The sequence below is a fragment of the Xiphophorus hellerii genome, chromosome 3 (assembly GCF_003331165.1).
Source record: "Xiphophorus hellerii strain 12219 chromosome 3, Xiphophorus_hellerii-4.1, whole genome shotgun sequence".
In the NCBI taxonomy this organism is placed as follows: domain Eukaryota; kingdom Metazoa; phylum Chordata; class Actinopteri; order Cyprinodontiformes; family Poeciliidae; genus Xiphophorus; species Xiphophorus hellerii.
The window spans coordinates 24,918,764-24,935,684 of NC_045674.1; the positions used below are offsets into that span (position 1 = coordinate 24,918,764).

At 39.6% G+C, this 16,921-nt stretch overlaps 1 protein-coding gene across 1 annotated transcript in view; it reads right to left on the bottom strand.

Moving 5' to 3' along the window:
• LOC116717833 (basic helix-loop-helix transcription factor scleraxis) overlaps nt 1–16,827 on the bottom strand; it is a 38,713-nt gene extending 21,886 nt beyond the window's left edge. Inside the window, exons 1-3 of the mRNA XM_032559465.1 lie at nt 15,906–16,827; nt 15,779–15,838; nt 15,572–15,665 (exon numbers count right to left, since the gene is read on the bottom strand). The gene's annotated coding sequence lies outside the window, so the exon portion shown is untranslated. The remainder of the gene's footprint in view (nt 1–15,571; nt 15,666–15,778; nt 15,839–15,905) is intronic.
• Nucleotides 16,828–16,921: the final 94 nt, after the last annotated feature.

The window sequence follows — 16,921 nt, forward strand, 5'->3', positions numbered from 1 at the left end:
ATGGGTCAGGGGCCTGTCAAAACTCCGATGCAGGTCTGGAGCAGAACGCAGGCAAATAGATAGATGGGTAGCGATACCCCAAGAAACTGAGTTATTTATTATAGTTGTCAGATGTTCTCATTTTACATGAAACGGGTTAGAAAGGAGGATTTGACCTTGTTTTGATGCCACTGAGCAGACGTCTGGAGTGGTACTTTTCCAAAAGTAATTGTTGGTCTTCCTCAGCAGGGAGCATGGCATGACGACAGGAATGAGAACAGGAAGACAAGTCAAATAGAAAGGTTTCAACTAAAAAGACGAATGGGAAAGAGATGGTGGCCGTCTGCCAGCGCTCCAGACTGCATGGTGTATTGCATCGGGAAACCGGTCGGAAGTGCTCGCCCCCCTATAACTTGCTCCCCACCCCAGCCCCAATTTCAGCCTCATGCAGCCTCAGCGCCAGCCACACTCTACTGTGTTTCCCAAGAGAGCCAGACTCTACAGCTGGCCTTATTAAACCAAGAGAAGCAGAGAGACAGAAAAAAAAAGAAGCAGAAGGAAAGAGAGGTCACACAACTGGAAGACATCAGTTGAAGCCGTGCTCGCTCTCTTAGGTTTTTCCATTCATATCCCGTTTTATGATGGAGTTTCTCACAAACACTCTTGCGGTGCAGCGAGTTCAGGCTCACAGTAAAAAGCTATTGTTTGATTCGACAACCCTCAGAATGCTGTAAAACAATGAGACGAATGCTGGGGAATTAAAAGTCTGTGTGACTTTTATCTCGTGTGTCTGAGTGCGTCTGAAGGTTGTCGTCATGCATGTGGCCCCCGCCGTATGAGCGTGCCTCATCCAGTTTGTGTGAATCCCGTCGCAGTTGTGAACACGGAGGAGCAATAAAAGAAACTCCGCAGGGTGGACGTCTGTTTCCAATCTGTTATCTGGAGCTCATTTAAAATTAGATTAATTTCTCCTGCATTTTGTCTGAGCTGACTTTTCACCTTGAAATGTTTTTTTGTTTTTTTTTATTTCTAACGTGCTCTTTGTTTTAGACAAACACAATTAGACAAATTCACACCTGTGCTCAGTGTCTCCTCAGACAGCTTCTGGCTGAGGACCGACTCGACAGGAGCAACTGGAGGAGAAGCATATTGCTCAAGGCTCTCCCGCCTCCAGTTTATATCGAGTGTCAGGAAGGCATTACACGCTCATTTTAGCGTTGAGGATTTAAATGAGCATCACGGTGATGGGCCTAAACTCTCCAAACTCCAATGATGCTGTCCAACCCCATCCGTCCAGCACTTTTCTGCTCGTCCGCCTCCTTATTGCTACACACACTGCCAAGGCTTTTCTCTAACATATCCAATTCGTGCTACAATTAACACTGAAAAACAGGCCACTTCTTCAGTTTTCCTGCAACCAAGCACCACCAAGTAAGGTGGAATTTAAAGATTTACACCATTCTCTTGCACACTGAGTCCATGCTGCATTGGCAAGGGGAAGATACAAGCGCCTCCTGCAGAATGATAATTGAGAAGACAGCGTCTGGGTCTTCTGCTCTTTACATGTATAAATCTAAAAATTATGGCCCTGTTCCAATAGCGTGCACTCAGCATGGCTTGACTTGGCTCTATGCGGTTTTCCACTAGTAACGGCCACGTGCTACCAGCCCCTTTTCAGAACCTACTTTGCTGGTGGTAAAATGTGTGGAATTGGGTTAAAAACATGTCGAAAGACTGCAAGTCACTGATTGGCTGGGAGGTGGAGTCACTGGTTACATCACAAGAATGAATACACAACAATAATCCAACCCGCCATTTGAAAAAGTAGAAGATCGACTGAGTGGATTTGGAGATTTAAACACCAGTGGCCGACTGAGCACAATGTTCATATCATCCATGTCCTCCATTGTAGTGTTGTGTTTGTATGGCGTATAGTTCATGTTGTGGTACTTTTTGGACCCTGGGATAGTCCCACCCACTAGAGCTGTTACACAATTGTAATGGAAAGCCATCCAAACTACGTGGAGTTGAGATGAGATTAGCTGTGCTGCTAGGTGCTAGCGGAAAAGAGCCAATAGTCGTAGCGTGTTACCAAGTCCTATATGTTATTTAAAAGAGGTCTGTTTGTTATATGTGTGACTTTGGTAGTAAAACCCATCTTCATTTTTCTAAAGGTGATCTACTGCAATTCAAATGTGGAGATGCGGCTAGCTATTATAGGTAATTTATGACATCTCATCTATTATTTAAAAATAACTACATTAAAGTGATTTCTCTGCTTTATCTGAGTCTGCAATGTATTGTAATCAAGTAGCACATACAGTACAGACCAAAAGCTTGGACACAACTGTGTGTCCAAACTTTTGGTCTGTACTCAATACAGACCAAAAGTTTGGACACACTTTCTCATTGAATTCAATGAGAAGGTGTGTCCAAACTTTTGGTCTGTACTGTATAAGTAGCAGTAAAGATGGACAACAGTCTATTCTTGTGGGGTTGGGCAGCAATACTGCACTGGTATTGCTTTGAATCCTGTAATAAATTATGACTATAGCCCTCCACATATTAGCTTGATAAATCACATTTGTTTCTCCGTCAGAAACGTTTATTTCCTGCTAACTCTTCTGCTGCCATTTCTATTATGTAGCGGTATTATTTTCTCAAGTGTGACATGTTGCGTCCAGGAGAGAAAGGTGTCTTTATAAATGATAGGGCCACTTATTGCAGCTATGTGCTCAGTGAATTCGCATGTATAATTTATAAACATGAATATGCGTGTTCAGAAAGTGGATTTCTCTGGTTCAAAACAGAGCAAAATGGATCACAGTGAGTATGCTAATGCCCTATGTGCTTGGATCTACTTGTAAATAATTTATTTAGCTTCTGTAAATCCAAATCCATGCTGGAGTTTTATGTTACTGTTGAGTCAGGTCAACCATTCACAGCGATCTACAGAAACCCCATTAAAAACATGGTTTGTGGCCAGAGAAGGAGGGGAAATAGTCACAGCTCAATGTGACTTACATATGAACAGAAGTAAACAGGCTGCATTTACTTCCAGACCCCCATCTGTATTGCGTGACGTCGGCACTACGTCATCTGACACCCAGAAATATAAAATAGCATTTAGATCTCCAGTGGCTTGCGGATTTACTTTGTTTTAAGATGGTGCAAGTCCGCTTTCTGGCCCAATCTCAGACAATCTACTACATTCATCCACCAGGACCATCTGATCTGGTTTTGTACTCAATTGAAATAGAGTGAAAGTTATTTCCCGCAAGCATTAACCAGATAAAACCTGTTGCCAAAGCTTTAATTAAAATATCCCAGACATATTTCTTTAAAAACCATTGTGGATGGACCCGTCACTTGTGCAGTACTTGTTTCGTTTCTCTGTAATCCAAATGGGAAGTTCTGTACCGATTAGTATCAGGTATACATTAAAAGAAAATTGTTAAAACCTTATTTATAGTAAATTAGTTCTGGTAGTTCATTTCTCACCCGGCTACTGAAATGACAACATAAAAAAGAAACGTTGCTGTGATTAGCCTCCCTTTATTGGCAACATAAAAGCAGTTCCCCAGACTCTGCTGCTTAATCTGGCCAGTAGCAGCTCCAGCTCTCCGCTATAGAGCGGCGGTGGAGCTCTAGCAGCAGGTCTCAAAGAGAAATCAGCTGTGATGTCACTGCCTCTAATGAGGTGGCGGGAACCGTTTGACCACCTGACTCAGTCCTCCTCACCTCTGCCTGTATTTTTAACTTTCCCTTTAAGTCCTCTCTCCCTCACTTTTTAATTCCCCTTGCTGCGTGCAACCATCTCTGCCTACCGCTTGTGTTTCATCCCCGGGTCATTCCCTCGGTGGTTACATGAGCTCAGCTGTCTTGGTCTTCTGGTCAACTCCTTTCATTTCCAGAGCCAACCCTGGATGCATCAGCCGGGTTGTTGGAGCTGACAGAGATAAACTAATGGCTGCTTCAACCTTTAATCATTGGCAAATGATTTATGTTAACCGGGTCTGTCTACTGTAAAAGGCAACAATAAATAAAATCCTGCACACCACAGTTTTCCAAACTTTTAGGGCTTTGGTTGGCTCTGATATATTCCATGGTGTAATGACTGGCTGCCTCGGATGCCAGGGAGCTCACATCACCAGAGAACAGACAGGGGGGAACAAAAAGGGAGAGTTTACAGGGAAATGGAAATAGACATGGGTACAAAGTGATTATGATTTGACTGACTGAGACTTGCAAACCAAATTGCAGTTTTTATGATAGAGAAGGAGAGAGAGGGAGAAAATAAAGACACGAGGCACAAGAGAGGCACTAACTGTCACAGTCTTTCTGGAAAAAAATGGATGACAAATATTCACATCTAGACATCAAAAAAGTAAACCAGGCTTATAGTTGTGAGATATCAATATATACAGGCTATTTACAGATAAGATATAAGCAACATATTATAAGTTAATATCTACAGTCTTCCTTATTTCCGTTCTAGAAATAAGCCAATCAGCGCCAAGAAAAACAAACACAAGTCCCGGATTGGCTGCTTCACAAACGCCAGCCAATAATGTGTAAAGGAGTATTGTGCATCAAAAGCTGCACTTGATACATATTTTCTGAAAATATTTTTATTTTCAGACTCTATATTGTTAATTTAATTGAAAGCGAGTGATTAGGCTGAACCTGGACTTTTATAGAATCGACAAATAATCTATCAATAAATACCCTAATATGTTTTAATATTTAATTTAGTAAGGATGCAAATCAAAACATAAAACAAAAAAATTGGCAACTCATAAAAGAAAATTCTGATGTCTGAATGGCGTACAGAGTGAAACTGAGCATCACTGTCTGATCAGAGGATTCATTTCATCAAATATAAACAATTGCTACATTAACAATTGCCACATGCAGACTACTAAGATTGCCGAAGTCTGCATGTAGTTTTTTAATTGTGTTTTATTTAATGGAGATGCATTTTATGCCAAAATCAACACGTTCAAGATGGAGAAGAAAGACACTGTAAATGTCAGTCACCAAAGAAAGCTTTCGTTATGTTACAAAACTTAATGTGGATATGTATTACAAATATCATAAAGTGTGAAGGCAGTTTTAAGGCAGGTCAAGTGCAAACATTTCATACTTCATACAGAGTTTTATGACGGTTCCACTGCTGCGCCTCAGTCAGGCGAGTTTCACAGAAACGTCCAGCGAGAGTGAAAAGTAATCCTTCTTTAAAAGTGTCACTGACATCACCGGACTGCAGGAGGCTGAAGAGACGAGGTTTCGTTTTTCCTTATCAGCTGCACGCATGCACCTGCTGAGCCCGACGCTGAATGACGGGTTTGTCTTAGATCATCGCCCTGACTATAACCAGTCTGCATCTCTTTACTCACAAAAACAACAAATAAATCCTGTAAGCTACAGTGGACATGACAAAAGCTGTGTTTAAAAATGCTTCCGGAGAATAAATGGTATGCTAGGAATGGATGAAATAAGATGAGCTCTTTTGATGAACTTGTTAAGGGACTCTGAGGGATCAAGTAAAAGATGTGTCAGACCCGCGTGCTAAACGCGCGAGAATGCGTGCGTTTGATGTTACACCCTTGTAAACCCGCAGCTGGAGAGGGCTGCACCCTGTGGACCATCGCAACCTTCTAGTAAACCTCACAAAGACGCGCGCCCCTCCCACACACACACACACACAAGCGCAGACCTTAATAAAGTTGTTGCTTGGGGAACAGGCCTGACACGGGCAGAAGTGACGTGGCTGCTATTGAATTATCGTTACAAACGATTCTTCAGTTATAAACAAAAAAAATGCTTTTATATTCCAGCTTATACTGTATGTGCTATTATAACAATTTATCCCTGGTTTAAGTGTATAAAACAGTACATTTACTGCAAAACTCCACCATACAGATGTGGAGTTATAGCTACAAGCCTCACCAGGAGGGGACACACAGTCTTTAGAGAAGGGGAACACCTGGCAGACCACCTGAGCTGAGCGCTGCACTGTTTTACAGTGCAAAAGTATCCACACTCCTTGTACTTTTTCACATGTGGTTACAATGTCACAGTAAATGTTGGTTTACTTACACCAACATAAGGTGGCATGTACCCGTGAAGAGGGAGGAGACATGTTTTGTTAGAATTTTCTACAAAAGTGTGAAAATTGTGGCGTGTATTTGCATTCAGCCTGTCTGAGTCAACGCCTTGGAGAACTTCCTTTTGCTGCAATTACAGCTGCAGGGTTTCTCGTCTATGTCTGATTCTGATTCCCAGTTGGCTCCAGGCTTCGACTTTGACTAGACCTTTACAACGCTAAGAGTCATATTTGCCTTCAGATAAGATTTCTTTAGAGATGCGAATGTTAGAGGATCTTCAAAAAAAAAAAAAGAGAGAGAAATGTCCATTTCAGGAAATGTTTTGAAATTTTTAAAGAAACCCATTTTAGTTTTGTTTTTAAGTTTTAAAATAAATAAACATAAAACATTTGCAGAAAAGAAGATGGATACTTTTTATTTTGTGGGATGTTGAGACTTATTGGAAAAAAATAAAAATTAAAAATTAAAAAGTCGTTTCCAGCTTATTGACAAAAAAAAGTCCAACACGATACCACTTGTACTTTTTAGTGTGATTCTAAAAAAACTGCTTAAACTAGCATTTATTACTAAATTTATATATAAAACATAAGCTGATTCTTTATCATTTTAAGCCAACATTACTAAGAGCCATTGTGGAAGGCCTGAAGAGCCACTTGCGACTCCGGAGCGTCAGGTTGCAAACCCCTGGACTAGACCATTCTAACACATACGCACATTCCTTTGGTTTAAAAAATATATATATTTTTGCCCATTAATTTGGACAAGTTTTCTTTCTAGAGAAAAGCTTCCCCGCAACATGATGCTGCTGTGGCCATGTTTGTTTTGGTAGGCTAGAATTTGTGCCACATTCTGTCCATTTTATGTTGATAGAAAAATAAACATCATGAGTCATTCAAAGAGTAACATGTGGCCTTATAAACTCCTTTATGCTTCTCCACATCGTTTGCCCTGGCCTGTACGATGTCGTCCTTGGTCTCCATGATGCTGTTTGTTCACTGACTAACTTCTGAGGCCTGCAGGTGGGCTGTGTTCACTAATTAGGTGCTCTTTTAACGCATGGGTGAACTAGATTTTATTTAGGTGTATCAGAGTAAAGGGGATGAATACAAATACGCACCACACTTTGGGGGACACTGGAGACTGAATACCTTTGATATGTTTTAATTTTGGACAAATATTAACAGTGTTTAAGACATTCTGAATAACAATAGGAAAACAAAGACGCTACTTTTGTTTTTGTAGCAGTTTACCCCACACAGAACACAAAAGTCAGGTGCAAAGCAAATTTACAGCAAGTCTGTGTTTAGACAAATATTAGTGGCTGACAGAGCTCTAAATCAGTCAGCACAACAAAAATCTAAGACATTAAGTAAACCGCTGTGCTTTGCAAATTCACCCATTAAATATCTTTTATTTCCCCTGATTGTAGAAATTATATTGGATGAGGTCATGCCGCAGCTGACTGCGAGCAAACACTCCTATTTTAAAGCGGTGGATTGTTTCCAGGGTGATGATATAACGCAGTCCAGATGAGTCCCTTCAAGGATTGCCTCATTATCGCACATGCTGCAGCTGCACCCACTCTGTGTGTCTATGAGGAGCTATGTTTATGTGAGAGCACGTGCATGCATGCAAGCTGAGCTTGTGTGCATGTGTCTCTGACTATTTAAACTCTACTTGCAGTCAATTACCAGAAAATGGCTTGTGCGGTTCGCTTTTTCCCTCCATAAGAGCTAATTATAGGGTTTGGGTTAAGGTTAGAATTGGGGTTGGGAGAGCAGGAAAGTCCTGGCTGGAGGAGTCTGGTCCATCCAGAGGACATGAAACCAGGGGGTGTAGCCGAAGGACCGCCAGGGAGTGACTAGGCACCAGACGAATCTGATAGCTGCCTCTATGTGGCACTTCAAAGTCTGCTTTTAGCTGGGGTTAGGCTGTTGCCATGCTCGTGTTCTCAAAGCCAAGAAAACACAACTTCGTCCAAAATTTACATTGCTGAATCACAACAATAATATCCAAAGCAGCTAGAGGAGAGTTTGTCAAAATTAATGTCTGAAGATGAGATCAAAACTTTAAAATTGAGAAATCTCTTTTTCAGCATACAAGCAAAAGAAGTAGCGCTTTATGCCTGTAACTCTTACCTTATGACCTATGCAGCTCTAACTTTGTAAGGTAAAACTTAAGATGATGTCTATAAAATGTCTGCTGATACTGTCACCACCTCCATTGACACTTGTTCCTGTGAAATGGTTGGTGATGCTAATGCCTAATTCATACCTCCCAATTTATTTTGCTGTCTGCTCGACCACAAAGCCCAGTGTGACTTAAACTACATTATTTTCCAGTGTGGATGATTCGTCCTTCAAGGTACAGCGAGGACACTAAAGCTACCTTGGTATTCTGGTGAAAAATCATTTTATTCTACACGTTCTTTTATTTTTCTCCTCTTCCGAGTAGAGAGCTTATAAACCAGCGGATTAAGAGCCTGTAATAAAAAATTTTATACAGTGGATTTCTTTTTATATGTTCAATTCCCAGATCCTGTCTGTGTTTTTGCTGGGTGGAAATCATGATGCCCTAAAACTATGGTCTGGACTGGGTCCGGATCTGGACTTTCAGAACCACTGAGTAAGTGAGTGTTTACAACTGTCTCTAAATGATGTAATTAAAGCACACTATAATCAGCCGCATCATTACTGAGTCATACTTTCCTCTAATAAAGTGCTAACAATGATAATGTTGTTAGTGCAGTTTGTGTGAAACACAAGAAAATAAAAACATAAAGTCGACGGTAGACAGGGAAAAAAAACATATATACGCTATTTCATTATATTATTTAAGTTCCCTTTGGGATCAATAAAGTGTTTTTGTATTTGAATTTTCTATACAACTCACCATTTTCTCCCCTCGTGGCAATTCTTGAGGGAGATTTTTAAAGTTTTTCGACCTGCAATGGAAAGCCTGAAACTGGTAAGGTTGGGACCAAGTGATTAAATTACCAAAACCAGTGACTGGTAGGATGGATGACCTTCCTCGATAAATACGACTGAATAACAACAACACTTAGGGCCTACTTCAATTCCTTACCAATACAAATTTAAAGGTAGAACGGTAAAAATACATAAAGTTCTACGGCTGAACTTCTTATTCTGAAAGGATCCAAACTAAACAGCAAATCCATAAAAGAGTGGTTTAGAATGGAACGTGGCCAGAATGTATTTAACGTACTGAAGCAGGGTGATCTCATCTTTTTATTTAGTGATAGTTTCAGAATGTGCAATGAGTATAAAACCTATTTATAAAGCCCAGAATGAGCCAGCAGAGGGAAAGGAGGACGTAGTGCTAGCAGAGGACGGATTTCCGACAGTAGCCTGGTCCTGACAGCTTCCGTCATATCCGACTATACTCAATCTCATGCAGGGACTCTGCACATGGTAAAACTATCACAGACAGAACACACACACACACACACATTGTCTCCCACATACAGTGGACACACATGTTCTCTCTCAGTCTCAGCCAGGAAACGGCTTTCATTTATATTTGAACACTGAAGAAATAAAAACGGACAGCTTCAGAAACAGAAAGTCATTCGGCTCCCAGCAGAGAATTTGTGCCACTGCAGGCCGGGATCTGGATTCCCAGCTGGGAATATTTAGGAAGCAGACAGTAGATATGAACAAGGTGAGCTGAGTTCTCCCCACACAATCATTTGTCACTGAACCCCAGATTTTCCTGAGACAGCTTAATTTGTTTGTGGCTGCAGAAAGGCTTCTCAATAAAACACGTGGCTGGGAATTCATTGCCATCTCTGCTGAAAAAGTTCCCAAGCCGAACAGAAAAATCTAATTGACTCACATAATTACCTTTTTAATTTGTTTTTTTTTGCGCAGCTAATATCAAATCATTTGGTTATTTTGAGAATTTGATGATAACTGCACGTAACTTAAGCACCAGCTCAAAATCTTCGAAAGTAATGTCCGTTTCTTTCGCTGCTGCTACGAGGCACTCTGTGGAAACAAAGGCCGTCCTGCACAAATTAATATTATGTTTGGATTTGTTCGCGCTACCAAGAAATAACAGCCTGGGGTTAGTTTGTATTTCTTGGACAAGCACTACTGATGAATCAACCTGATGACAAGACCTTGGAAAGTTGAAATGTATCCAATATAATAACATAAAAATCATTTCAACAACTAATTAGGGAGATGCCTGGGGTTGGTAATCGTCCGTTGCCTCAGAACGCAGGACGTACATCAATGAGTATATCAAAAATGTTTAACTAAACAACAGCTTAGCATTCACTAAAATGTTAAAACATTACTCTTTGTTTTCATGTCAAACATTTCTTACTTTACCATGAAGCCGATGATTGGACAATAATTTAGGGTTTCAATAAACAATTGCTGTTGAGCGATAAGACGAGCAGTTTTCTACTTCATACAGCAAAACCCTTTAATAAAGTTCCTGCTAACGTTGGACCCTAAAGGTATAGTACGGGTTGTAAAGAAGATCTTCAAGAAAGAAAGCCAAGTTTCAAAATGGCTGCTACTAGTTTTTCTCACAATGTTGTGAGAAATAAAGAGATATTATTAGCAGATTTGGGAGTTTTGACCCCCATAGGAAAGGGTGACAACGAGAACAAAACATTTGTGCTTTCAATTTTCAATCTTCGGTAAAATTGAAATTTCAAATGACTATGGAAGAATCTCGTGTTAGGTATTCGGATAATCCATAAAGTGGATTATGTCAACTCTGAAAATTACTGAAATTGTTTACTGCAAAGTAATCAGAGTGAATCGAAAACTTAATTTTTTTTTAAATGAATACAAAAAAAATCTTTAAAACAAAAAGATAAACCAGGAAAGCTTTAGTCTGATTTGATATTAGGCAGACTTTTCTGTCGTTTTCAGTTTTGCAGATCTCAGATGAGTAGTTCTTATGAATCTGTAAGAACCGGAGACTCAAATAAGTACAGTTTGTTCTGTATTTTAAGGTACAAGATTCCTTTTCATTTTAAATTTGTGGTGCCACAATAACAACAATAAGGGTCTGTGCATTTCTTGTCCTTTTCTCCTTTTACAAACATGTAAGTAAGACATTATGATTCCTACCATCTAAAACATAAACTGTATTGTGGAAAATATTAGACACGCTTAAGATGCTTGTCTATTTGTCATTAGCCATTAAACTTGCTGTTTTTCAAAGACAAAAGGTTCTATTTTTAGCTTAAATTAGTTACGAATTCAGTAAAGTTCTGTGTTTTCGTTTTACAAATTGCTCATTTCCAGGAAGCTCACTGTGAATATTTCCTTTTTTAGAGCTTTCTTTGCCATCTTCGATGCTGTCAGGTATTCTTACATCACAAAGCAAAAATGCGCTCTTAACTCATCTTGCCCGGTTAAATGAGCACTGCTCTTCGTCAGCTTAACTGGACGAGGCTCAAAAAACATCATGTAATTTTTGTCTGCTGCCACTAGACGGGGTGAGAGTCGGAGGGGGTGAGCCAAACGCCTGCCCCATAATAACCACCAGACATGACTCATTCAGCGTGGAATACCACAGCAGCCACAAACAGGTCTCTGGCAGACAAGGAGCAGAAATCCGACCCCACAGCAGAGTTTGTGAATGGGACAGGAATGAGCGAAACCAGGCTAAATTTAATAGAGCTCCAATACGTTTCAGAGATTTAGGAGTTTTAAGAAATCACCAAATGTTTAGTTTGGCTTATTTGTAAAGTCAAGTGTGTAAGTGACTAAAGGCTGTGTGTTTTAGCTGTTGATATTAGTTTAACCGAGAGGAAACTCGGCCTTTCTCTCCACCTCACAGTTTCTCTTTATTTCCTTTCCTAAATTCCCCTGCCGGCTCCGTGATTCTTTTGGCAAAACGTCCTCTCATCGAGTCGTCACGCGCAGCTTTTTAAAAGACAGCGCAGGGACGACATATCACCTTGTCAGATATGATTGCAGCTCTGATCATCGTCATCCTTGCCCCCACCGAGCGCGCCGCTCAGTATGAGGACTAACACATGTTGGACGGCCGAGTCGTTATTCGCGGCCGTGGAGCTCGTCCAAGCCTGGAAGGGCCTGGAGAGCTCTGAGTCCATTCCGCGGGCATAAGAAATAACGCAGAAATAACATATTGTTCAGCTTAAAGTATGGCCGCCCGGGAGGGGGGGAGAGAGCAAACTGTGAGTGGTCACATTACATGAAAACAGCAGGCAGGAAGTGTTTTGCAACAGCGGAAAATCTTCAGGTCCAGTCTGACCACCAGACGGTCACACTTCATCTGGCCTGCGGTCAGTGGATGGATATCATCCCTACTGTACAGGGCTGGAGACGCTGCCCGGCGTTCGTCTTTTACCCTTTTTGCACGCTTTTCAAAGTTTACACCTTATCCTTCCATCACTTCCTCTGCCTCTCCTGCTACATCTTTCTTCTTTTACAACTACGTCTGATCATGTTTAGTGCCCCCCCTTTACCTTTCACCTCAAGCTTCCCCCCACGTCCCTTCTCTCTCTCTCGCTCTCTATCTTACCCTCTTTCTCTCTCTGTTTGTGGTCAGTCACACTTAATCTAGCTCCATCCATCTGTTTCTCTTCACTCATTTAGTCCGGGCTGCTTTCGATTAAGATTACATCAGGCTTTGACCTATTAGTGTGCCATGATCCTTTTGAAGTCATGCTGTGGTTACAGGTTAAGCTCAAAGCCCACCAATCTTCATACTCAGTCTAACACAGACAGCAATGGGAAAGTAAAGAAAAAAAAAAAGAGCATGGGTTTGTAAAAGTTTTCAGCCTGGGACCAAAGTCATTGTTTTTTTTTCTCTCTCTCTCTCTCCGGGATCTGGGATCATTAAACGGTATAAGAGTCGTGGTAATGTGGACACCCAATAGAGACCCATTTTGGACTCTAACCCATAATCCAACCAACCAAGCTGTGAACTGGAATATATTGTTCATTTAACCCCATATCCTGAAGATTTTTTGAGACTTTCTGTTCCCTATTATGGTTCCTGTTTAAAATTGGACTCAGTTTCCACTAAACATAATCCAGACCGCTTTCATAGCTTTAGGAGCCAAATGAGGAACATATTGAGGCTTATCTACTAGGCTAACCCTCCACTTATAAGTCATTTTAATAAAGCACTAATACTTTTATTTTAATGATACAAAGACCTATAAAAACCTGCAGATGTGAAGTTCTCCCAGATTAAATAATGTTTAAGTTGTGTCCCCTGCTCGTTCTCATGATTCACTTCTAACTTCATCTCTACGAAAGAGAATTAAACATGAGGCGTTAAAATTTTTTACATTTAAATGAGGTGTATTAAATTACAGGCTGCACAATCACACAGTTGTTGAAATTGGTGCCTAGCATAAAGAAGGTTGTAGGTTTGAATCCTGGCATAAAGTCTTGATGTATGTATGTTGTTTTTTTCCAGGTAGCCTGGCTTCCTCCCCCAGTCTGAAAAAGGGGATGATAGGGACTGGAGACAAAAAAAAATAAAAAATAAAAACATGTATTTTCTCCTTTGATAGCCTGTAATTTAATTGTTTAGTTTTGGTATTTTTTAAGAAAGGAACATGTAGACCTGTTTTTTTTTGTTGTTGTTCTTTTTAGCAAGACCTACATATTGATTGAAACAAAGGTGCTATACTGAGAGTATCAGGTTTAATGACTTTGCATCCAATGCTTTGTTAACGTTAGTGTTTGATAATAACTGTTATGCTGAGTTGAAAAGAAAGAAGAAAAAAAACCAGTTACATTTTGGTCCAGTTGTTGGAAAATTAGCTTGTTTTTGACGTTATGACCGTTATTTTTTTTTAAATGCCATGATACACATTCGGTATCCATGGATACGCTGAATGAAATGCATTAAATACTTAGTATTACTTTAAAAAGCATTTTTAAAAATGTACATTCCCTATGACAGACTATGATTTAATTGTTTAGTTTTATTATTTTTTCAAGATATGTGTTGATCTATTTTGTTTTTTTAGCATAGCCAGGAATGCTAACATGTGTGAATTGATTTGAAAAAGCTAAGCGGTGCTATTTAATCTAAGAGTATCAGGTTTGGTGACTTTGTAGTCCAATACTTCACAATTTTGTTGACTTCTTTGAAATATATAGCTTTAATTGGTCTCTTTTGCATTTGTGGGATGAAACAAATTTGTGAGTTAAATGGTTTTGTGACTTATGTGTTAGCTTATTGAAATTTGTGGATAAATGTCTGGGATGTTAGCACTAGTGTTTAAGAAAAATTGTTATGCTGGTTTGAAAAAAAACAAAACGGGAAAACTAGCTTGTTCTTGACCGTTTTTTTTTTTTTAAATGCCCTGACAAAACAAAATTTGGTTTCCATGGCAATGACATCAGACTTGTAGAGGTTTACTAGGACACTCAAAGACGCTTTACATAAAATCAGTCATTTCCATTCATGCACATGTTCAGACAATGATGATGATAAGCTAATGGATTATAGCCACAGTTGTTGTATCAAGCCATTGGACCTTCTGACCAACACCAGCAGGAAAGGTGGGAGAAGTGTCTTGACCAAGGACACAACAAAAGAGGCGGGCCATTGCAGGGCAAACTCCTACCATTGTCGCCCCAGTAATAAGCATTTTATGTGTGTGTGTGTGTGTGTGTGGGTGGGTGTGTGTGTGCGTGTGTGTATCTGTGTCGTAGTGATCATCAATCAAAGCTGATTTTCACAAACAAAATAATGATTTCCTTGTGAAAATCAGCTTTTATGACTTTGGTGTCCAATTCTTAGCAAATTGAATGGTCCTATATTTTGCTCCTCTAAAACAGCACTATTCTCAGGGTTTTGTGACGGGAACAAATCCATTCGTATGTCCCGCTGACTCACTTGACTTCACCAGGTTGACCATCACATGTCGAACGTATGATTCACTTCATGTGCACATATGCCACAGAAGTGAGAAAAGACAATCAGCCTCAGACGCTGACACACTACAATCAATAATCACAAGGGTCAAGCACTGAATACTACAAAGTATATAAAATGCATATATGACAATTTCCTGAATCCTTGTACACAGACCTGAGTGTTTGCCTCTCGTGACGGCAGCGCCGTCGTAGCCCTAATCTAGTCTGGAGTGGTCTCGAAAGCCACCTTTTTACGCAAAGCTTTCGTCCAGTGGGGGAAGCCACTTTATGCACTGAAAAAAAAGATTATGCATCTCCAATTTTAAAAATAAAAAAGCATTAGTTAGTCACAAGTACTTAAATGAAATTTGTAGAAGTTACTTCACTTACGTTGGTTTACAATGACAGCTTAATAAACGTAATACATTAATGTGAATAAACTTCTTTTTTTTGTACTTGTGATCAATTAAAGCAATTTTCTTTTTAAGTTGGAGCTGGATTCATTTTTCTCAGTGTGTTCTAAATACCAGGGATTTAGAAGGGAGAAATGGCAGCCGGCATAACAAAACACCGATGAGGTACTCCAACCTTATGTAGTCGACTCATTGGGCGACCTCTTGCTGTTGTCATGTTGCATCTTGGACAGGCTTCACAAGATCCCCCGCTCTTGACTGGGGAATGTCTGGTGACAAGCAAATCAAATAAAGTTGGAGTCAATTAAGCATATCCCTCAAGTTTTCATTTTTACTGAAATTCACTGGAATTTAAAGACAATTTACACAATGAAAAGCATACCACCAGGTCCCAATGGAGCACATCATCCCTTGACGCCTACACAGAACACCGTGCTTCATACTGGAAAAAATATATATATATTAATATATGCCTGGAAAATATATACATTTCCCAGGTTTCTGCTTACCATCTTACAGAATTAGCACTGAGAGTTGACTGGTGGCTCAACAGATCGGAGGGTTAAGTCCCCAGCTTCACTCTGGTTGTCAGTATCAGAGATGCTCCTGTCCCAGTTTGTGGTAAGAGCAGAAATATGTGTCATAATAGAATCTAAGCATGTATTCAGTTGAACCAGGACCACATTATTATTCATTTAAAGCTGAAGGAAAGACTTAAAGAAAATATAAAAGTAGTTAGACATGAAAGTTTTCACTATGTCTAATGTTAAATCACATACATGTTTGTAAATTGTATTGTGTGTGTCAATATTAACTATAATGTTTGACAGTGATAGAGAATATGTATATGAAAAAAGCATGTCTATGTATCAGGCAGGAATTAAGCAATATTTGCCCACTGCCAGCTCCTGAAAATGAGGTTGAGAAAAAAAGTTGGTAAAGAGCAGGGCACCTCTTCATCAGGTCAGAAATAATTTAGTTATTTAAATAATATTTTAATTTCGCATTCAGCGATGTAAACTCTGAAATGTCACATTGTAATCTTATGAAATGACACTTAAGCTTAGTGAATTCTTACACCTCATGTTGATAAGACTGACCTTTAACGTAATCGCTTTGATTTTTATTAGTTTTATTAGTTATTTTTATTAGCGCGCCACCAAATCTAACCCCACAAAGGGCCTTAGTTAGCATTAATGTTATTTAGCGTTGGCTTTGCTTTTTAATTTTCTGTTTGTCAAACTTAAGCTCTATGAAAGCTGTTAGTAAACAGAGATTTATGATTTACCAACATATTATTCCTGTAGACTGGCATGAATTGGTTGAAAGATTTTCTCAGATTGTCGTGAAACGATCGGTACACTAACTATCAACGTGTGAAGCAAGTAACATCAAGTCTTGGAAAAAAGGGAAAGAACAACATATTTTTATAAAAAACAACAAATATAGACAAAAAGAAGCTAATTTTTTTTTTTGAGATCTTCCATCTTAGCATGTCTTATTTATACCAATCTTGTTTGATTAG